Below are 23,209 nucleotides of genomic sequence, written 5' to 3' on the forward strand. Positions count from 1 at the left end.
CACACAGCTCCTCCGTGACTGACCAGAGAGAAGACCATCTTTGAAAGGGAGCCTGAGTAATGACCAACAGGGCCTGAGTTCTCACCCGTGATGCCTTGATCAGTGCAGGAATGTCAATGTGGATGAAACTAGAAACCCAGATGCAGGAAGAGATAGTGGTTTCTGCAGCTTCTGACAGATGCAGCTGTGGGTCACTGAGCAGTGGTTCTGTCTTCACATGGGATGCTGGGGTCTGAGGTACACAAGGCAGATGGTAGAAGGGAAGACAACCAGCAGGATAGAGAATCAAGGAAGGATGAAAACCCAGGGTGTCCCTCACAGAGTTGACCTCACTCACCTAACAAGTCCCACTCAGGCCTAGAACGCTAGTGGATGCCCAGCCCATGTCGTAGGAACAGGAGAGAAAGACTTCAAGACTATCGCCATGAAAATTGTGTGTGTGTGTGTGTGTGTGTAATTGAGCCCTAGAAATGTGGCAGGATTAGGGCCACATGCAGCACCCTCTGATAGGACCTTCAAAGGGAGGGATCTGAGGACACCAGATGCCTCCAAAGGCCATGAGAACTTCCAGACTCAGAAGTATTGGCAATGTTAGTGCATCAGGCAGCTTAAGGAAAGGCTCTCTCTGGTGGCCCATACAGCCCTTGTTTGGAGGTTCCCTGCAGAGTCACTGGGGTTAGTAATGTCAGATCTCTGTGGCTATAGATGTCAAAGCTCATTGTGTCCCTGTGGGAGCATCCTAAAGTCAGGGTTCTGTCTTCAGTTCTCAACTAGTGCCAATGAGATGTTCAGCCCTATGATCGCAGGAAACACACACACACACACACACACACACACACACACACACACAAACACCCAAGCAGAGCTGAGAAGGGGCAGCAGGGGGTGTGTAGAACCCATGAGTTCAGGGCTGCTGACACAGGATCATGTGCCGGTGGAGCTGGGGAAGGATTTCCTCTGATGTCCTGCATCCTCCTCTTTCCATAAAAAAACATCTAAAGGAGAGTTGGATAAGAGATGACTGTAAATACACTACTCCATCAGAGCATTTATGAAGTTATAAGGCATGAGGACCACAGCCAATAAGGGTATTTCCATGGCTTCTTTATATCTCATTTGTAAGGAGCTGGGCACTGATTATTTTATTAACTCACTAGGTGGATAATTTTGGATGCTCACTGGCCCAGTAAAAAGACATTGGTATACCAAGGCTAGACTGTCCCAGGTGTCTCTGTGTCACTCAAAGTTGGGTTCACAATGAGGAGAATGTTCTTTGGGGCCTTGTGCCCCCGGGGAATGAGCTATTTCTTTACAGAACTTAAGGAACTGGCAGGGGACACGTATTCTCACACAGGAATTAGCACTAGGTCCATCAGACTCCCACTGAATGTGGTCTCTTTGCCCTCCAACTTCTCTCCGGTGGTGTCACGACTTCAGCTATGAAGCAGCCCACCTCATGAATATGCCAAGGAGAGAGGTAGACTAGGTTGAATATGAGTGTGCAAGGATGCTGAGAGCATCACCCACAGTCACACCTTCCCTTACAGATGTCCTGATGGCAAAGCCCCTCACCATGGACTGCAGTGGAAGAGCCCTCTTTCCTGTGGCAGTGGCTGTAGGTAAGAAGCTCTCCAGTCTCTGAGTTGATGAGGGGACAAAGGATAGCCAAGGGTAATTTTCACAAATTCCTTTCTCCTTTCCATGGGTGACCCATCCCAGGTGCAACTGGTGCAGCCTGGGGCTGAGGTGAGAAATTTTGGGGCTTCAGTGAATGTCTCTTGCAAGGCTTCTGGATACACCTTCACAGGCTACCGGATGTGCTGGTGCAAAAGGCCCCAGGACAAAGGCTTGATTGGATGGGAAGAATCACCCCAATGATAGTGAAAGAAAGTGCATGAAGAAGATCCAGGGCAGAGTCACCATGCCTGCATACATGGCCATGAGCACAGCCCACATAGGGCAGAGCGGTCTCAAAGCCAAATATGTGGCTGTGTTTTATTGTGTGAGAGACACAGTGTGATGACCCACATGATGAGTGTGTCACAGACCATGATGGGAGGGGCAGTTTGGCTGAGCAGAGGAGATGACAGGGTGATGGGCCTCCTAACTTCCTCAAATACAGGTAGGATTTAGGACTAGGACTGATGGTGCCACAGGTACAACAGAGACTTAGGGGTTTCAGGAGACCAGATGCACAGCAGGGAATAGGCAGGGAAGGTGCTACAGAAAGGGCTCCTCTCATTTGTTGTCATTGTCCATGGGGCACATTTGAAGCCTCCCTGTCCTCTGAATGAAATGTTTCATTGAGGTGTCATCTGGCAGTCCTTGGTCAGCGTTGCCTTTGGGTATTTTGGACAAGGTGATGCCAAGCATGTTCTAGGACATTCGCTTATTTCTGAAAATTGAAATTGAGCTTGGGGGGAAGTAAGTACAAGAAAGTAAAGAGGGATTTTGGGAACCACCCTGCCTGGTTTCAGAAGCCGTTAGCCCCCAAGGCAAAGGATTAGGGGGTGACTTTTGGACCAGAAGCCACTAAGGAGACAAAGCTTATCTCCCTGGCAGGAGCATCACTTCTGCTCCTTTTACTTCATCCATAACTGGCCCCCAATGCTTGATCGGTTTAGCCAATGACAGGTAAGATTCCCCAAAGGGAGGGGGCATGGCCTAAGATAGGAACGATCATGTGGGAGGCCTCCAAGGAAGAACTTGGGGGCTACAGCAAAAGGGGATGATTGACCTTCACCCCTTGGCTTTGACAAAGCCTGATTCCTCATTCTATCTATGAGAAGTCTCCTAATCTCTGGGCTGCATCACCTTCCATGCCTGATTTAAGCCTGAAACAATGACAGAGGGAGGTGCAGCCCTGTGTTGGAACGGGTGGGTTTCTGGGGCAATCAGGCTTAAGAAAGAAGATGAAAAATCCTGTGAAATCTGCTGTTTAGAAAGTTCTCAATTAAATAAGGGTCCAAACAAGAAGTGAGTTTGTTTCTCAAAGTTTTATTGCTCTTTAGCTATCTAACCCTGACTCAAAATAGGCCCCCAGAGTTCTTTGTTACCTATTGTTTAATCCTTATTCCCTGACAATGATTAATGAGCCTTACCTGTATTCTTGTACGAAAGAACCCAATAAAGACCCAATGAGGAAAAGGCTCTTGGCCCTTCTCCTTGGAGATACCAGCCGCCTTTCCTCCCCAAGCAGATCATGTCTTGGTAGACTTATTCTCATGTGTGGTGGCTGCAAATGGAGCCCCCCTCCCAGGGGATTTCTATGTTCTTGTCGCTGGCCCAGCATCACACACAGGACATTCTGGCAGCAAAGTCCAAGATCCAGCACAGTCTGTGACATCACAGCTTTCTTTCAGCTCTCCCTCAAGGTGAGAAACTGTAGATAATCCTCACCTGCGATCAAAAGCCTGTGAGTGCCCTTGTCTCTGAGCTAGTAATGATGGCATCACACAGACAGGAGCATCATAGGGACACCCTTGTCAATGAAGACCCAAATCCAGCCTGCAATATCTTCCTGTGTCAACTGAAACAATAATCACACGCCTGGCACTGCAATCTACACACATTTTTCTTCTACATTCTGGAGGTAAGTGTGAAAGTGTCAGTTCAAACCAGCTTCACTCACTATCCATAGAAATTCATTTCCATGCATGGGGTACTGTATTCCATTTTGCACATCTGTACTATGAGTACATCAGGTTCAAGTTCAGATGATCCCATTATGTGTGGCCATGGTGACAAACTCTCATGGGTCACATGCAGACATGAATAGAGACTGTGAGAGAGAGGAGATGGTTATTATGAAATTAACTGTCAAAGAATCAGGGGAATCCATTATACCCACTCCCTTGTTTCGAGATAACAGCAGGATTGAACATCCATGTAAACACAGATACTAATAGAGAGCATCAGGCTGAACCCACAATGGTGAACAGTTTAACACAAGGTCAGGTCCGCCTGCTCCAGTGATGGGAGGTTATTTGAAAGATTTATGTATCCTGTAATCAGTACATTAAAAAAATGCTCTTCATATCAATTATGATTTTATTTATATCTTTTCTTTTCTTTTTTTTCTCTTTTTTTATTTTAATCACTGTTCAAATACAGTTTTCTCATTTTTACTCCCAATCCAGTCCCCCCTCCTACCCTCCCCACTTACCTCCCATTACCACCCTCCCCTTAGCTTATGACCATGTGTCCTTTAAGTTTTTTTCCTGTGAACCCTTCCCACTGTCCCCTTAAATTCCCTCTTCTCTCCCCTATATCTTTTACTTTATATTAGTGGTTTGCACCAAGGTTTTCCATAATCTGATTTCTAAAATTTAAACATATGCCCCAATTTCTACATAAATCTTCACCTAAGCACCTGTATTTATGACCGAGTTTCTTGTGCATCTCAAATGTGTGAACCTGGTTTTACCAGAGGCCAGGACATTAAAACAAAAATGAGGCAGGAAACATGCTGCATATTTAACACAAAACTCCACTAAAGAAACATGTTCCAGGCTGCATTGCCTGCTTCTGTCCCCAAAAGAACCACAAAGGAACTCCATCTCCTCCAGCACTGTATCCACAAGCTCTGGTGTCACACTCTCTCCTTAATTCATAGTCTGATTGTTTTGTAGAGGAAATAGGGAAGATGGAACTTCCCATGACAAGGACAAGAACCTCCTGGGATTTTAATGCTCCCTGTGGTCGTGAGCATTGACTTTCCCTGGTGTGCTCATTACTGCTGACTTTCAAAGGTATCTCTCATTTAAAAACCTCTCATTTACGAAAATTCACCCTCCTTAGTCATGTACACATTTCATGGACCAGTACAGGCTCAAATGTGGGGAGTAATTTGTAACAGACATGTGCCCTTTGATATATCACACTCTGGGACCATGCCCTTCATGTCAACATCCAGCCCCAGAGCTCCCTATATAGCTGGAAGGCATGCAAATTAGGTCCCTCTGCTCATGAAAAGCAGCCCAGCCCTTACCCTGCAGCTCTGAGACAGGAGCCCAGCCCTGGATTCCCAGGTGTTCCTGGAGTCCTGCAGGAGAGAACACAGAACACTCACCATGGAGTTTGGGCTCAGCTGGGTTTTCCTTGTTGCTGTTTTAACAGATAATCTCTAGAGAATGGTAGGCACTGAGTCTGTGAGTGGATACATCTGAGAGATAAAGTGGATGAACAAGTGTTCCCTGACCTTATATATTTGTATTTGCAGGTGTCCAGTGTGAAGTGCAGCTGGTGGAGTCTGGAGGAGGCTTGGTGAAGCCTGTAGGGTCCCTGAAACTCTCCTGTGCAGCCTCTGGATTCACCTTCAGTAGCTACTGGATGAGCTGGGTCCGCCAGGCTCCAGGGAAGGGGCTGGAGTGGCTTGCATACACAACTGGTAGTGGTGGTAGCACATACTATGCCAACTCTGTGAAGGGCCGATTCACCATCTCCAGAGACAATGGCAAGAACGAACTCTACCTTCAAATGAACAACTTGAGAGCTGAGGACACAGCCCTGTATTATTGTGCAAAAGACACAGTGAGGGGAAGTCAGTGTGAGCCCAGACACAAACCTCCCTGAAGCAGACAAGGGGGCTGGGCTGCAAGGGAAGCTCAGGACACCAGGGGGCACTCAGGGTGCATTGAGTACTGGGTTCAGTTCAGGAACAGCTGCAAATGCACATTAACTGTTGGATTTCTGGCAGGTGTGGGTTAATTCTGCACACATCAGTTTTTCTCAGGGAGTCTGACTCCCTTCATGATTCTGTGCTGACATCTTAACTATGTGAATTGCAGAGGCTTGCTGTAATAGGAGAAAAGAAAGTCACAACATGAATCACAGCAGAAAGTCATGCACAGGAGGCAGAAAGTCACAATTACTTAATGTTATCATAAGGAATCATAGTTGAATCATCAAATCTTCATGACACGTATCAGTTAAATCCAACCACACGTTCTGCTGGAGTCAACAGTGTAGCCCAGCCCCACACAGCTAAGAGTCCAAGCTGGCCAGCAACAGACATACACATGCTGACCAGTGGACAAAAAGGCAAATTACCCCAATGATAGAGGAAAAGTGCCCTGGGGGAAGACAGTATTGACCTGACTCCATGTTTATGATGACGAATAGCAGTTGACATCATGTAGGAGTAGAGTTACCCCCACACTAACTTGGTATAGGTGTCCAGGATGATGATTTTACACAAAAAGAGTAACTATGGAATAGTTTGTCACTTCATTTTGGAGTCGGTTGAGAGCAGGACAGACTTTTTATCATGCCGGGAATGGCTGTTTTATGTCAGGTAAGGAGTCTGAATCAGTATATTATTGTTCCTCTGTGACAAGGAAGAAAATTGTCCTGCTTACAGTATGGGTTTCTGTGGTTTTAGTCTCACATCTGCATGGAAATAGAAAGAATCACCGCTTTATATATGTCCCACCTGTGCACAAGAGGAGAGAGAGGGGTTAATCTTAACATGTCAGCATCCGACATGAAAAAAAAAATGGCCCTTTTTATTTCATTGAATTCCTAGGAATCATGAGTGAGGACATGAAGCAAACAAACATAATAGGTAAAAAACAAATTTAGACCCTAGAAAATGAGAATAATTGTTATATGTAAACAACAAGTGGAAGCAATAATAAATTATATGGGCATCTTAGCTCAAATTTTAGGCTGGAACCTGTTCACCTTACAAGATATTCAGCTTTCTCTGAAGGACTTGCATGCCTTTTCTGCTTCCAAAGACAAGAAGTTTGCACAGGACTATATGGATCCTCAGTTTGGGGAGGTCTGCTGGAGTAGCCTTCCAACTGGATGGAAACACAATTTGATTCCTGTGGTGTTCCTAGGTGTGACTGCATCACTCAAAAACTCACACATTAAAATTTGAGACTCATGTTATGGTGTTAGAATGCCTGGCCTCAGGAAAAGAGGTGGTCCCAGGGTGAAGATCTGATGAATGTAGTCAGGGCCTTCATGAGAGAGGACTGTGGAAGCTGCCTTGCCCCATCTATCACCTGAGATTAGAGGGAACATCCATCTAAGAAGCAGACACTCACCAGTCACCTAAATGGTTAGCATCTATTCTTGCATTTTTCACATGCAGACCTGTGAGAAATAGATTTCTTTTGTGGGCCAATGTCCCAGGACACAGGACTTTGTTACAGCAACCAGAATGGATTAGGACTGTAGTTTAACATGACCACATGGGTTGGCTGTGTAGATGTTCATTGTTGTTTCTGTTGTAAAAGGTATCTCATGGGTGTTTTTCTAGCAGTGCTCCAGTTCAGTTTTTCTCTGTTATTTTTGTCCCTAGATAATATGGTTTGATGGGACATCATGGAAGGCTCCTAAACAGATATAGCAGGAAGGTAGCATTAGATGTGAGCTTAATCCATGAACCCTTTCAGTATTTGCCACAACAGCATAAAGTGAGGCTCAAGTTTCACTGGGGGTGAAATCCATTGTTCTCCCTGTCACCATGTCACAGGGACATGACTGATGTGTGCTTGAGGGTGTGGACAGGAACAACACTCAGGAAGTGCATTGGCCAAGGGTGTTAAAGGGTTCATTTAAGTTTGATTATTTTAACTAAGCATGCCATATTTTGAAATTTCCCAGACATTGTATATAATAATGTCAGTTTGGCATCTGGGTCATAGTATCCACTTCCATATTAAAGGTTTTTCTGTGGTGTGCATGCCAGTCACTTGAAATGGCAGTTGGTAAGTCATTGGGGGCAGAAAGGGAGAAGGCTAAACACAGAGTAAGTCCAGGGCAGTTAAAACACTCTACATGTCTTTGATCCTTCTTCCCACTCCCTTTCTCAACACTGATGGACTCTTGGTGCACAGATGCACAATGGGCAGGGATTCTTACTTGAAAGCACAAAGAGCAGCCCTTGCAGTGACCACTGACCTCATACCCAGGACTCTGACAATGGGGATGAACCTCCTTTTGTGAGTTGACACATGGACAAGTTTGCAAAGGACATTTATTCTGAGGTGAATAGCACGGAACATTGTGTATGTCGAATACCTCAGTAAATTAAATCGTGTTAAACTGATCAATGGTAGAAATTAGCAACAACAATAACTCCATGACACACCGACTAACTATCCTCTTATAAAATTCTTACTATCACAATGGGGTGGCTTGTTGCTCTGAGTCAAGTAGGGTCTCTCACCCACGGGCTTCATTTCTGTGTCCCTAATTGGAGGAGGAAATATAAATGTTGTGCCCCATGTGCCGATAAGCCCAGCCCCACTACTGTGCCTGTACCAGAGAGAGCAGCCCTAGTTCTTGAGTCTCTGCTGTTTGCACTCACTTCAGCAGTTAACACAGAGCAAGCACCATGGAGTTTGAGCTGAGCTGGGCACCAGTTCTGATGCTTTTACATGTAACATTATGAATAAAGTGGTACTTGCGTGAGTGAATGTGTGTGTACCCCTATGAGACACTGTTGTCTACAGGTGTCTGATGTGAGGTGCTGCTGATGGAGTCTGAGGGGTACCTGAAACAGCCTTCAAGAGGCAGAAATTCTCCTCTAAAGGCTCTGGATTCAGTTTCAGTGACTATTCTATAACCTGGTTCAGCCAGGCGCCAGAAAGGAGACTGGAGTGGACAGGTGTTATAAGAAACAATGGTAACACACACACAACAAAATACACTGCATCTGTGAATGTCACTTTTGCCATCTCAAGTAATTATTTTAAAAGAACAGCTTATCCCCCATAAAAAGGGACATAAAGGGGAAACTAAACAAACAGGACCTCATCAAATTAAAAAGCCTCTACATGGCTACAGAAAACGACATTAAAATAAAAAGAAAACCAATATGGGAAAGCAGATTTGCCAGTGATACCTCGAACAAGTGTTTGATCTCCAAAATATATAAAGAACTCACACAACTCCACTCAAGGAAGACAAAAAAAAAATCCAATTACAGAATGGGCAAAAGACTTGAACAGACACTTCTCCAAGGAGGGCATACAGAGTGCCCAAAGATATATGAAAAGATGCTCAGTATCACTAGCCATCAGAGAAATGAAAATTAAAACCACAATGAGATACCACTTCACACTGCTCAGAATGGCCAGAATAAAGAAATCAACAAACAAGTGTTGGAGAGGATGTGGAGAAAAGTGCACCATAGTGCACTGTTGGGGGGATTGCATACTAGTGCAGCCATTTTGGAGAACAGTACTGGAATTTCCTCAGAAAATTAAACATGGAACTGCTTTTCAAACAAGCAATTACACTCTAGGGATTTGAATCCTGAAACACTGATCCAAAACAACCCATGCACCTCAACATTCAGAGCAGCACAATTTACAGTAGTCAAGTGCTGGAAGAAACCTAAGTGTCCATCAGTGAATGAGTGGATAAAAAAAAAAAAAAAAAAAAAAAAAAAAAAAAAAAAAAAACTATGGTGCATTTACACAATGGAATACCAACCAGCAGAGAGAAAGAAGGGGCTCCTACCCTTTGTGACAGCATGGATGAAAATGGAGAGCATTATACCAAATGAAATAAGCCATGCAGTGAGGGAAAATATCATATCTAACCTTTAACTGGAACTTAATCAACTAAAGAAAAAAGCAAGCAAGCAATATATAACCAGAGACCTTGAAATTAATAACAATCTAACAGTAACCAGAGGGGAGATGGGAGGGGATAGTGGGGTGAAAGGTATTCGGGAACTACTATAAAAGACACATGGACAAAACCGAGTCAGGGTGGAATCAAAGGAGGGAGGTTGGTTTGGTTGGGGTATGAGGTCGATGGGTAGAAAATGCAGACAACAGTAATTGAAAAACAATAAAATAATTTAAATAAAAGAAAGCACTGGTGATCTACAGATGAACAGCTAGAAATCTGAGGACACAGAAAAGTATGACTTCATGAGACACACAGAGAGGGAAACTCAGTGTGAGGCAAGGTTTACAACTTTCATCAGGAGGTGCTGTGACCATTGGTGGACACTGAGAGTCTCTGAATGTGGACAACTGCAGGAGCAGGGGCAGGTGAAGGGTTGGGCTGGTTTTCTGTGTGGTTTCCTCTTCCTGTAACAGTTTCCCTCAGGCAAGCTCTCTGGTTTCCTGATTCTGTGCTTCTCTCTGAATTCTCTGAGTTAGAAGTGTTTATTGTAAAGACAGACAACCTTCTCTTATGGGCAAGAGGAAGAGTCATTTTCAGACACTTGTGTGTCCAATCCAATGAATACTCAAACCTTCTGACCCTTGTAGTTGAATATAACCAAAGGTTGTGCTGGATCCAACAGTGTGGCACAGTCCCAGAGAGCTCAGTTTCTAACCTGGCAAGCTGCAGGACTCACGCCTGCTGGGCAGTGCTCAACAGAGCGTACGGACCCAACGTCAGGGAACAGATGGTTAGCGGTGATGGTCATTGACTTGGCATCATGCTTACAACACCACGTGTAGGTTGCATCACACAGAAGCAGATGGACCCACAACATTTTATGTGGATGTCCAGGCTCATGAAAAACACAAACCAATGGGACATAGACATTTATCACACACATAGTTGAAATCTCTGGGGAGAACAGGAAGAGTATTTCACCAAGGGAAGCATGCTTTGATGGAGCCAGGAAAAGAGACTTGCTGAGGGTTTTTATTTTGTCCAGGTGTATGCGAGCGGGATCTGCTTGCAGGGACTTGTGTGGTTTCAGTCTCCCAATGACATCTAAAGAGGGTACCTAAACTCATCAGATTTTCTGTGTGGGGCAGATGAAGGAGAGGTAGGAATAAGATTTCATTTGGCAAATCAAATATAAAATAATATAAATTGTGACTAAGTATTTCACTTAACCATAAAAATGAGCAGAACATGTGATAAATTTTATTTTATGTGAATAATGCTCATGCATACAGAAAATGGAAGGAAAATTATAAGAAGGCAATTTATGTTGATGATGGTGATGATGATGATGATGATGGTTATAGTGTTGATGAGGATGAGGATGATGATGAACTTGAATTGATTCAATTTTCTTGTTTCAGTGAAACAATGTTTATCTGTACACACCATCACCATGGCTCCTCTAGTCAGGGGTGTCCTCCCTTCCCTGTCAGTGTTGAGAGACTTTTTAATTTGGAGCCCCAGTGAATTATTCAGCTTGGGTGAGTCATGGTGTGACCAGACAGTTAATGACTTGAAAGTTTTCTAAGTCTTCACCCCCCACACCTGTGACCTAGTTATCAACTGTAACACAGACACTGTGAAAATGTGAATGGGCAAGAAGGGATCCCCTTTGCACTTTTGTACCAGTTATACGTTTGTTGTTTCTCTGGATCTCTACCTGCAGAATCTTCAACATTTCTATTTCTAACAAACTTGTCTTTTCTAAAATGATATAAATTACCTCCATCATACCCTATGCTTCTTTTTGTATCCTCCCCTACAGTAGTCTTTAAGCAGATGGGTCTAGTAAACCGTGCTCATGAAAATAAGGCATACTTCTGTATGTGACTCTAAGTACAGCATCTTCCCCTTATCCATTGTCCAAGTGTCTGCTCCAGGCCCTATGTCTGCTGTAACCAATAAACAAGGATAATGGAGGCTGAGATTTTTCTGGGGAGATATTTGGAAAAAAAAAAAAAACACGTAACAAAAAATCCATTTTAATATTGATAAAGTACACTTTGCTAAAATTAAAGAAATATGCCCCAACAAAGAGCCAGTAGATACAGAGGAGGACATGAAGACTATGTTTCCAAATTGCATGTCAGATGGAAGAAAGTGTGTATTATACATTAAGAACATTATATGTTGTGTGGAAGATCCCAGTACCCTTTCACCATAGAGATCATCCCCAGAAACAGGGCTTAGAAAGGCTCACAGTGAGCGTTTCCTGCATGGACATAAGTTCCCTTGCCCATGAGCTAATCTGTACTTAGAATTCTCTTTATTTCCCACCCTTTGAGCCATTACATCACTGACATCACTAGACTGAGAAAACATATCAGTTAAGCCATTGCCATGATCTTTCCAACAAACATAGATTTCTGAGTTGTAAATATGCATAATTATGTATTTTTTTTTTTTGCTTTTCTACTTGTTTATTCAGGTAAAAATTTGATTATTTCTGCTGTGGTTACTTTGGGGTCTGCAATGTGCAAACGGCCTGTGTAAGGGAAGTATTTTCACAAGGAGCTTAGGCAGAATCACAAAATTTCCAACATCAAGAAATCACACCCCTGCTTGACATGGCCACCGGTCTGCAGTGACTGCAGAACACTGCGGATTACTCGTCAAAGCACAAGAAAAACATACACATGGACAACTGTGTCCTGTGGGGAAATAGGGACAGAATGGCCACTCTCTCTAGTGGAGGATGCCATTACCACCCTCTCTAGTAGAGAGTGCTGAGTCCCCACCTGAGTAGTGCTTTTATTAAGAATATTGACTTCTAAAGATGGTGGCTTTACTTCAGGCAGAGTGATTCTTGGCTTCTGTGAAGAGGAGGAAAACTCGTGGATCAGTAGAGGGATGGAGCAAGTGGCCTAGCTTACTGAAACATTTTTGAAAAGAGGACATCAAAAATTATAGGGATCATTGAAAAACCAGACGGTAAGGAGAATGCTTCAGGACAAAAGGGACCCAGAAATCAGCATGGGGACCAGGGGGTTGCAGTCCCCAGGCCCAGTGCACCCAGGTCTGCCTCAGGGCACCGGGGAGAGCAAAGTCACTGATCCCTCCCTGGATTGTGGGGGTTGAGCAACACCAGGGGAGACCTTGTGGCTTGAAGGCCCAGAGAGGGCAGTTGGACTGGGAGAAAATCGCCCAGGGGCTGTGAGCACCTACATATAGCCCAGGGAGAAGTGAGTGCCTCCAGCCAGCACGACCACGGGTGGCCTGGAAGTGCACCCACACCCCCAGCCCAGTGGGAGTGTGGATCGATGGAAAACCCAGACCTTGCAGCCCTGATCCAGGAAAGGGTGTGGTGTTCTCAGGTTTCTGGAGCCTTTGGTGATGAACTGTGAAAGCGCACACCCCCTCAGGAATCCTGACTCTTCCGCTGTGAACTCAGAAGGGATGTGGTGCTTAGTGCATTCCTAGAGACCGAAACTCAAAAATTTGGTGGATGGGCGTGCCCTTTTACGATCCCCAGAGATGGCACCGTGAATCCAAAAAGATCACGGGTGCTTTCTGAGATCATAGAGCTCACCACAGTGGGATTTTGGGGAAGGGCACATCTCCCTGAAATCCTGGGAGCTTGAATCCTGAAACCAAAAAGATGCTGGAGCCCTGCAGGGGGCCCGGAGCCCAGGAGACTGAGGCAGTGAGCTCTGAAGAGTGTGCTCAGGAGCGCCCAGGGTCCTGTAGTGGAAAGTCAGATTGGCCCTGGGGAAAGCACCCTGCTGGCCCTGGGGATAGTACCTGAGAGACTTACTGAGATTAGGCTGGGAAGAGTGATAAGCATTTCAAATGCCCCTCAGCCTGCTGAAGCCAGCAAGATGAGAAAAAACTAGTCTGGCCAGTTAGAAAACAACAAGAATTTTTTTGTTTGTTTGTTTGTTTGTTTGTTTTGTTTTCTTTTGGCTGTTGTTGGTTGATTGATTTTATCTTGTGTTTTAAGTGACTTTTTTATTTTTCAATTCTTATTATTTTTATAACTCTCAATCCCTTATGTTTCTCTTCCATTCCTCCTAGTATTATTCCTTCCACTCCAAATTTATCTCTCTGGCACTCCATTTTCTGTTCCCACACTTTTTTTTTTTTTGATCTTGCAAGTTACTGCAAATTTGTATTATCTTTTTCTCACTTTTCCTACATTTTTATTTCAATAATATTTTTCTTGTTGTTGTTGTTTCTTTCTGTATAATCTTCTTTGCTTGGCTGGTTATACTGTCATTTGATAGGTCCCCCTGTTATCTCAGTCAGAGTGTGTTGATAATTTACTATCCTTTATCTGTGTTCCATTAATACACCTCTCAAGGTTCTATGCTCCTTATTCTTGTTATCTAGTTCTCATCGATTCTGCCACAAGACTGTTGCTTTAGTATTACTGTAAATAAGACCTAGTTCATACAATTGTAAATACTACTGAACACCCCTACCTGATCACAGCCCACTTTGCAATTTCCTGAACTATACTATTGTGCGGGCTGTCTCCATTCTTTTACACACTACTCCTATTCACTAATCTTTATTCTAACTCTACCTTAGAATCTTACCTCCCACAGCCTCACAGATTTCTAAATCCAACTAACAACCCTCTCATCCCCAATAAGAGTCTTACCTTCTTTCCATCATTTCTAAAACATGGATAATGTGGTGGAAGATCATGGATAACACTATAAGGATCCAAAGGATAAGCCATCTCTTCTCTACTGGCTGCTAATGCAAATATCATTGTATACTGTCTTGCTGTCTTAAACCATTTTGCCTTACTCCACCAACTGATAACAAAAAAAGAGTAGAGGGGGGTTGTGAACACCGTGATACACTAAGGAGACTGCACCACTGAATCTCACAGGTATTCTACCACAGAAGTTCACACCATAATCACAGGGAACCAGAACAGAACAATTTAAAAAAACAGAGGCTAACAAGAATCCCACAAACAATGAGAAAACAAAGAAACTATCCCCAATTGAAGGGAAAGGAGGAAGCCTCAGAAAAAAATGCTGAATGAAATAGACGCAACTGAACTATCAGATAGTGAGTTCAAAATAATGATTTTCAGAAAGTTCAATGAACTCACAATGAGCTATCAGAAACTAGAGGGAAGCTACACTGATCTCACTGCGGACTATATAAACATGAAAAAGGAAATAGAAACTCTCAACAAGGGACAAGAGGAAATGAAGAATGCAATTTCTGAACTGAGGAACACAGTAGAAGGAATGAGAAACAGGACTGATGAAGCAGAAGATCGGATCAGCGAGCTAGAGGAGAAAGGAAACACCCAGAAAGAGCAAGAAAAGGAAAAGAGGCTCAGAAAGAATGAAGAGGGATTACAAGAAAGGCGAGACAATATGAAAAATAATAATATCCGTATAATAGGGATAGCAGAAGGAGAAGAAGAAGAGCAAGGGATAGAAAACCTAGTTGAAAAAGTAATGATGGAAAACTTTCCTAATTTGATGATATAAAAAATCACACAAATACAGGAAACACAGAGAATCTCAATCAAGAGGAATCCAAGAGACCCACCTCAAGACACATCATAATTAAAATGTCAGAATGTCAAGACACAGAGAGAATATTAAAGACAGCAAGGGAGAAACAGGAAGTAACATACAAGGGAGCCCCAATAAGGTTAACACCTGACTTCTCAATGAAAACACTTCAAGCCAGAAGATAATGGCAAGAAATACTCCAAGTAATGAGAACCAGAGGTCTGCAACCAAGGCTACTTTACCCAGCAAGGCTCTCAATCAAGATAGAAGGCCAAATAAGAAGCTTCCCAAACAAAAGATGTCTAAAAGAATACACCTCCACCAAACAAGCTCTGCAAGAGATTCTAAAGGGACTGCTTTGAGGAAGTGAAGGAAAAGAGAGAGAGAGGAACACATGAACATAAAAGACAATGGATAAGTACCTATCAATAATAACCTTAAATGTAAATGAATTAAATACTCCAATCAAAAGACATAGAATAGCTGAACAGATAAGAAAGAAATGACCAACACTTATGCTTCCTATAAGAGACCCACCTCAGGATAAAAGACCTGCACAGGCTGAAAGTGAAGGGTTGGAAACAAATCTCCCAAGCAAATGGAGAGAGAAAAAAAAAATCCAGGGTAGCAATACTCATATCAGACAAAAAAGACTTCCAAAAAAGTTGATAAAGGGAGACCCAGAAAATCACTTCATAATACTGAAGGGAAGAATCAACCAAGAAGAAATAAATGGGGGACTTCCGGCAAGATGGAGGAATAGGTGGTCGCACCGTACCTCCTCGTAAAACCAAGATGAGAAAACCAATAATTTACAACAATAATTTACTATCAGAATAACACCCAGATCCGGCAGAGGATTTATCTGAATGGAAGTCGGGCAGCCAAGAAGCTGAAGTAGACGCGTTCATCCGGACTGGTAGGAGAAGACAAGCCGCGGGCGCGGGGCTGGGTCGGGTCGGCGGCACGCGGAGGTCGGGGGAAGGTTTGGCGTGAAATTGGCGCAAAAGCCATCCGGCGCGCAAGAAGGCAGCGGTGATCCCTGAGTACGCAAGCTGCAGCTGGCAGACCCAGAGGGGCAGCGACTGTGGACCAGGGCAGAACTCGTGGCCCAAAGCCCAGACAAGGGCCTGAGTCCAGGGGAACGGAACTACCGCCATTGTTTTCTCCCACCCCGCCCCGCCCCCACTTATAACGTCACAATCTAGCGACTGGGGTGCCCAGCCCCGGTGAGCACCTAAGGCTCCGCCCCCCACCGTAACCAGAGCAACCAGACCGGAAAAAAAAAAAAAAAAGGAGAGACGGGGAAAAAAACAAAAACAAAAAAACAAAAACAAAAAACCATGTTTTCAACAGAGCAAATCAGTCCCCCAGGACTCATCCTTTTGAGCGACCAAGAATTAGCCAATCTATCAGATGCGCAGTTCAAAACACTGGTGATTAGAAAGCTCTCGGAACTGGTGGATTTTGGACGATATTTAGATGAAAGAATGCAGAGTACCATAAAACAGATGCAGGAAGACACACAGAGGAGAGCCAATAGTGAAAGGAAGGAATATGAGTCTCAAAACAATACAGTGGACCAGAAGGAAGATAGAATCAACCAAGCAGGAAAGCATGATGAAATAAGAATTCAAAAAATTGAGGAAAAGATTAAGAGCATCCAAGACACCTTTAAACATTCCAATATCCGAATTATAGGGGTACCAGAATCGGAAGGGGAAAAGCAACAGATTGAGCACGTATTTGAACAAATAATAAAGGAGAACTTCCCCAGTCTGGCAAAGGGAACAGTCTTCCAAGAAATCCAAGAAGCTCAGAGAGCCCCAAAGAAGTTGGACCCAAGAAGAAATACACCAAGGCACATCATAATTACATTAGCCAAGGTAAAAACGAAGGAGAGAATCCTAGAAGCAGCAAGAGATAAGGGGACAGTAACCTACAAAGGAGTTCCCATCAGACTGTCAGCTGATTTCTCCAAAGAGACCTTACAGGCAAGAAGGGGCTGGAAAGAAATATTCCAAGTCATGAAAGACAAGGACCTACATCCCAGATTGCTCTATCCAGCAAAGCTCTCATTTAGAATGGAAGGGCAGATACAGTGCTTCTCAGATAAGGTCAAGTTAAAGGAGTTCATCATTACCAAGCCCTTATTTTATGAAATGCTAAAGGGACTTATCTAAGAAAAGAAGATAAAGAAAAGACATGTATAGTAAAAGGACAGCGAACTCACAAATATCAACAACCACACCTAAAGCAAAACCAAAAGAAACTAAGGAAACAATTAGAACAGAACAGAACCACAGAAATGGAAGGCACATGGAGGGTTAGCAGCAGGGGGGTGGGAGGAGGAGAGAGGGGGAAAAGGTATAGAGAATAAGTAGCATAGAATGTAGGTTGAAAATAGATAGGGGGAGGGTGAGAATAGTACGGGAAATGTAGAAACTAAAGAACTCATAAATATGACACATGGACATGAACTAAAGGGGTAAATGTGGGTGGGAGGGGATACAGGGTGGAGGGGAGAGAAGGGGGGAAATGGGACATCTGTAATAGCATAGTCAATAAAATATATTTAAAAAAAGAAGACATAAATGTTGTAAATATATATGCGACCCAACATAGGAGCATTCAAATGCATAAAGAAAATCATAGAGGACTTCAAGAAAGATATGGACAGCAACACAATTATAGTGCAGGCTTTTAACACTCCACTATAAAAAAATGGGCATATCTTCCAAGCAAAATACCAACAAAGATATTGTGGCATTGAACAATACCCTAATGAAATGGACTTTACTGATATATACAGAGCCCTCCATCCAAAAGAAGATAAATACACATTCTTTTGAATTGTACACAGAACATTTTCAAGAATTGAGCACATGATAGGACACAGAACAACACTCAAGAATTTCAAGAAAATTGAAATCATACCAAGCATTTTCTCGGACCACAAGGGACTGATGCTAGAAACCAACCGGAAAAAAAAAAAAAAAAACACTCAGAATCATGGAGATTAAATAGCAGGCTATTAAACAATGAATGGGTCAAGAATGAAATTAGGGAAGAAATCAAAAGGTTTCTGGAAAGCAATGAAAATTAACTCACAACAATCCAAAACTTATGGGACACAGCCAAGGCAGTACTGATGGGGAAGTTCATAGTGACACAGGCCCACCTAAAAAAGATAGAAACATTTCAAACAAACAACCTAACCCTATGCCTACAAGAACTCGAGGAAGAGCAACAAAGACAGCCCAGAGCAAGCAGAAGGAAGGAAATAACCAAGATCAGAGCAGAATTAAATGACATAGAGATAAAAGCACAATTCTAAGGATCAATGAATCCAAGAGCTGGTTCTTTGAAAAGACAAACAAAATTGACAAGCCTTTAAGCAGACTCATCAAGAAAAAGAGAGAGAGAGAGAGAGAGAGAGAGAGAGAGAGAGAGAGAGAGAGAGAGAGGAGACCCAAATAAACACAATCAGAAATGAAAGAGGAGAGATTACAACAGATGCCACAGAAATACAAACAGTTGTGAGAAATTACTGCGAAGAACTATATGCCAAGAAATTTGAAAACCTAGGTGAAATGGACAAATTTCTAGAAAAATATAATCTTCCAAAACTAAATGAAAAAGAAGCAGAAAGCCTGAACAGACCAATAACAGCAAAACAAAACAAAACAAAACAAAACAAAATGAAGAAGTAATAAAAAAATTCCCAGCACACAAAAGCCCTGGACCAGATGGTTTCACAGGAGAATTCTACAAAGCATTTAAAGAATAGCTAACACCTATCCTTCACAGACTATGCCAAAAAATCCATAAAGATGGGAGACTCCCAAACTATTTTTATGAGGCCGACACGATCCTAATTCCTAAACCAGATAAAGACACAACAAAGAAAGAAAACTTCAGACCAATATCACTGATGAACATTGACGCTAAAATCCTCAACAAAATACTGGCAAACCACATCCAACGATACATTAAAAGGATCATACACCATGACCAAGTGGGATTCATTCCAGGGTTGCAAAGATGGTACAATATTCGCAAATCAGTAAATGTAATACATCACATAAACAAAAGAAAAGACAAAAAACACATGATCATATCAATAGATGCGAGAAAAGCATTTGATAAGGTACAGCACCCATTTATGATAAAAACACGCAGCAAAGTGGGAATAGAGGGAGCATTCCTCAACATAATAAAGGCCATATATGAGAGACCTACAGCCAATATCATACTCAATGGGCAAAATTAAAATCTTTTCCACTAAGATCAGGAACAGACAAGGCTGTCCACTTTCACCACTTCTATTCAATATAGTACTGGAAGTTTTAGCCACAGCGATCAGACAAGAAAAAGAAATAAAAGGCATCCAAATCGGAAAGGAGGAAACAAAATTGTCACTGTTTGCAGATGACATGATAGTGCACATAGAAAATACTATAGACTCCACCAAAAAACCACTCGACCTAATAAATGAATTTGGCAAAACAGCAGGATACAATGTCAACATCCAGAAATCAAAGGCATTTCTGTACACCAACAATGAAACAACAGAAGCAGAAACCAAGGAAAAAATCCCATTTGAAATAGCAAAAAGAACAATAAAATATCTTTGAATAAACCTAACCAAAGAGGTAAAAGACCTGTATTTAGAAAACTACATAACACTCAGGAAAGAAATCAAGGAAGACACAAACAAATGGAAACATATACTGTGTTCATGGATTGAGAGAATTAATATCATCAAAATGCCCATACTACCCAAAGCAATTTACACAGCCAATGTGATCTCAATTAAAGTAATAATGGCATATTTCACAGACATAGAACAAACACTTCAAACATTTATATGGAATCATAAACGACCCCTAATAGCTTCTGCAATTTTGAGAAAGAAGAGTAAAGTAGGAGGGATCACAAAACCCTAACTATACTACAAAGCCACTGTAATCAAAACAGCCTGGTACTGGCATAAAAACAAGCACATGGACCAATGGAACAGAACAGAGAGCCCAGAAATAAACCCAAGTTTCTATGATCAATTAGTATTTGACAAAGGGGCAGCAACATAAAATGGAGTAAAAACAGTCTCTTCAACAAATGGTGTCGGGAGACTTGGACAGCCAAGTGCTAAAAAATGAAATTCGAGTACCAACTTACACCTTATACAAAAATAAATTCAAGGTGGATAAAAGACTTAAATATAAAGTGTGACACTATTAAAGTCCTAGAGGAGAACGTAGGTAGGAAAACCTCAGATATTTCACGCAGAAACTTTTTTACTGACACATCCCCCAGAGCAAGGGACATAATGGAAAGAATAAACAAATGGGGCCTCATCAAAATTAAAATTTTCTGCACAGCTAAAGAAAACAGTATCAAAATTGAAAGAGAACCAACTGTATGGGAAAACATATTTGCCAATGATACCTCAGACAAGGGTCTAATCTCCAAAATATATAAAGAACTTACACGACTACACTCTAGGAAGACAAGTAATCCAATTTAAAAAATGGGCAAAAGACTTGAACAGACACTTCCCCAAGGAGGACATACAGAAAATCCAAAGATACATGAAACGATGCTCAATATTGCTAGCTATCAGAGAAATGCAAATTAAAACCACAATGAGATACCACTTCACACCAGTCAGAATGGCCATCATAAACAAAGCAACAAACAACAATTGTTGGAGAGGTTGTGGAGGAAAGGGTTCCCTAGTGCACTGTTGGTGGGACTGCACACTGGTACAACCGCTATGAAAGCAGTATGGAACTTCCTCAGAAAACTGAAAATGGATCTGCCTTTTGACCCTCCAATTCCACTGCTGGGGCTCTATCCTAAGAACACTGAAACACCAATCCAAAATAACCTTTGCACCCCAATGTTCATAGCAGCACAATTTACAATAGCTAGGTGCTGGAAGCAAACAAGATGCCCATCAGTAAATAAATGGATCAAAAAACTATAGTACATTTACACAATGGAATTCTATGCAGTGGAAAGAAGAAGGAGCTCCTATCCTTTGTGACAGCATGGATGGAGCTGGAAAGCATTATGCTAAGTGAAAGAAGCCAGGCAGTGAAAGGCAAATACCATATGATATCACCTTTAACAGGAATCTAAACAACAAAACAAAGAATCAAGCAAAATATAACCAAAGACACTGAAATAGAGGACAGGCTGACAGTGACCACAGGGGAGAGAAGAGGAAATTTCAGGGGGTAATGGGACAGGTTTACAGGAACAAACTTAAAGGACACATGGAGAAAAACTAGGGGAAGGGTGGTAATGGGAGGGAAGAGGGGAGGGTTGAGTGTGTGGGCTGGAATGGGAGTAAAAGGGAGAAAACTGTACTTGAAGAATGATTACAATAAAAAAAAAAGAATACAGGCACAGTTTGTGGATTCCAGTCTGGCAGGGAAGATCAAACAAGTAGGTACTTTTCAAAGGTGCTGACAGATCCCCTGGTGGGATTCTGGGCCGGGTGTGGGGTTTTATCATTATAGGACCTAAAAGGCTAGTCCTGTTTTCCTGCATATTCTAATTCAATAGCATCCTTGAGCAAGCAGATATTACAGGACCTTGCATATTGTATGTCCCAGTCCTGATTACCGCGGGGGTCTGCCAACTCTGGTCTGGGCTGCACCGCCTTTGTTATTTCTGCAGGCTTGAGGTAACAGAGTAGACGAATCCAGGAGACTTGGATTTCTCGCAACTAAAAACAAGGACTCAGGCTTTGACAAAGACAAGGGGGCAAGGGTTTATGTCGATCACCCCTTCATTTACCACAGCCCCGAGAGTCTTGTCCCTGTCATTCCTTCGTGAAGGTGTCTGTCTAGGTTCATTCTGTATCCAAGAGAATTGTTACCCTTCATTGACTGCCTTTCAAGCATGAAAAGGAATGAGGGATATGAACAGGTAGTGTTCATGCCAGGGAAATAGGTTTTGTCTTCTTATTGGCTCCTGGTCCAGTGGTCTCTCACTCAGCCTAAGCAATGCAGGGTTACAGTTTCCTGAGATCAGGTAGGGTGTTCCCCAACACCTGCTGGTGTGGCTCAGTGGATTGAGTGCAGGACTGTGGAGTGGGGGATCGCTGGTTTGGTTTCCTGTTGAGGCACATGACTTAGTTGTGGGCAGGGTCTCCGGTGGGGGGATGTGAGAGGAAGCCACACATCGATGTTTCTCTCCCTTCCTTTCTCCCTCCCTTCCCCTCTCTCTAAAAATAAATGAATAAACATCTTAAAAAAAAAAGAGCTCAGGATGTTCTACCTGTCTGTGTTTTGGAGGGAATTACTGGAAATAAAATGACATCACAGATTAAGAAACGAAGACAGAAAACTGTACTTGAACAACAATAAAAATGTTTTAAAAAAGAAACAATACATTGAGAATGACAGATATATTCCCAAAGTTTTCTGCCACGGTAGATATTTCTTGTGTGAAATTATAATATTATTGTTGTTAATTATGAATATACTAAAGTTTTGTGATTCAGAAACTGTACACAAATGGTATCCCTCTTAAATCTGATTGGAAGATGATTTAAAAGTGCTCTCCCACATCTCATCAATGATTTCTTCTTATGCTCAGAACAATGAGACTGTCTGTTTATCTCATTCAAATGTGTCTGAGAAGCTAGGTGATCCTCTATACCTGAACAGGTTGAGTGATTTCAAGAAAAAAAAAAATGTTCCCATAAAGGTCCCTGAAGGACATGATAGTTGGAACTTAGCGCTTTCCCATTTATAGGGAAGAGACTGCCCCGCATGCAAATTTTCTCTTCCAGTTCCAAGTTAAATCTTCCCCTGGGATGCGGGGGCTCACAGCTCTCTTCTCACATGGGCCGAATCTCTGGGGAAGGTAGAGATGTGGTCTATGGTCCAGAAGAAAATGATACTGCTGGGTGTCCTCCTGTGTTCTGTAACAACCCCTCAGTGCGAGTGACTCAGATTCAGACACTAATGTGGGAAGTCCTGCCTGACCATTGGAGGACTGCAGGGGACCAATGTGACAATCATGCTTGATGGCCTTGGAATTGCAGC

The 23,209-nt window shown here is 42.6% G+C and overlaps 1 long non-coding RNA gene across 1 annotated transcript; it reads right to left on the minus strand.

Moving 5' to 3' along the window:
- Positions 1-5,219: 5,219 nt before the first annotated feature.
- On the minus strand, positions 5,220-22,758 carry LOC118498622. Its single transcript, XR_004901106.1, has 2 exons — positions 22,728-22,758; positions 5,220-5,373 (listed from the first exon to the last, which is right to left on the minus strand). It is a non-coding gene; the product is annotated as an uncharacterized LOC118498622 (long non-coding RNA).
- Between the last annotated feature and the right edge of the window lie 451 nt (positions 22,759-23,209).

This window comes from Phyllostomus discolor, assembly GCF_004126475.2.
Source record: "Phyllostomus discolor isolate MPI-MPIP mPhyDis1 chromosome 15 unlocalized genomic scaffold, mPhyDis1.pri.v3 mPhyDis1_scaffold_2, whole genome shotgun sequence".
Taxonomy (NCBI): domain Eukaryota; kingdom Metazoa; phylum Chordata; class Mammalia; order Chiroptera; family Phyllostomidae; genus Phyllostomus; species Phyllostomus discolor.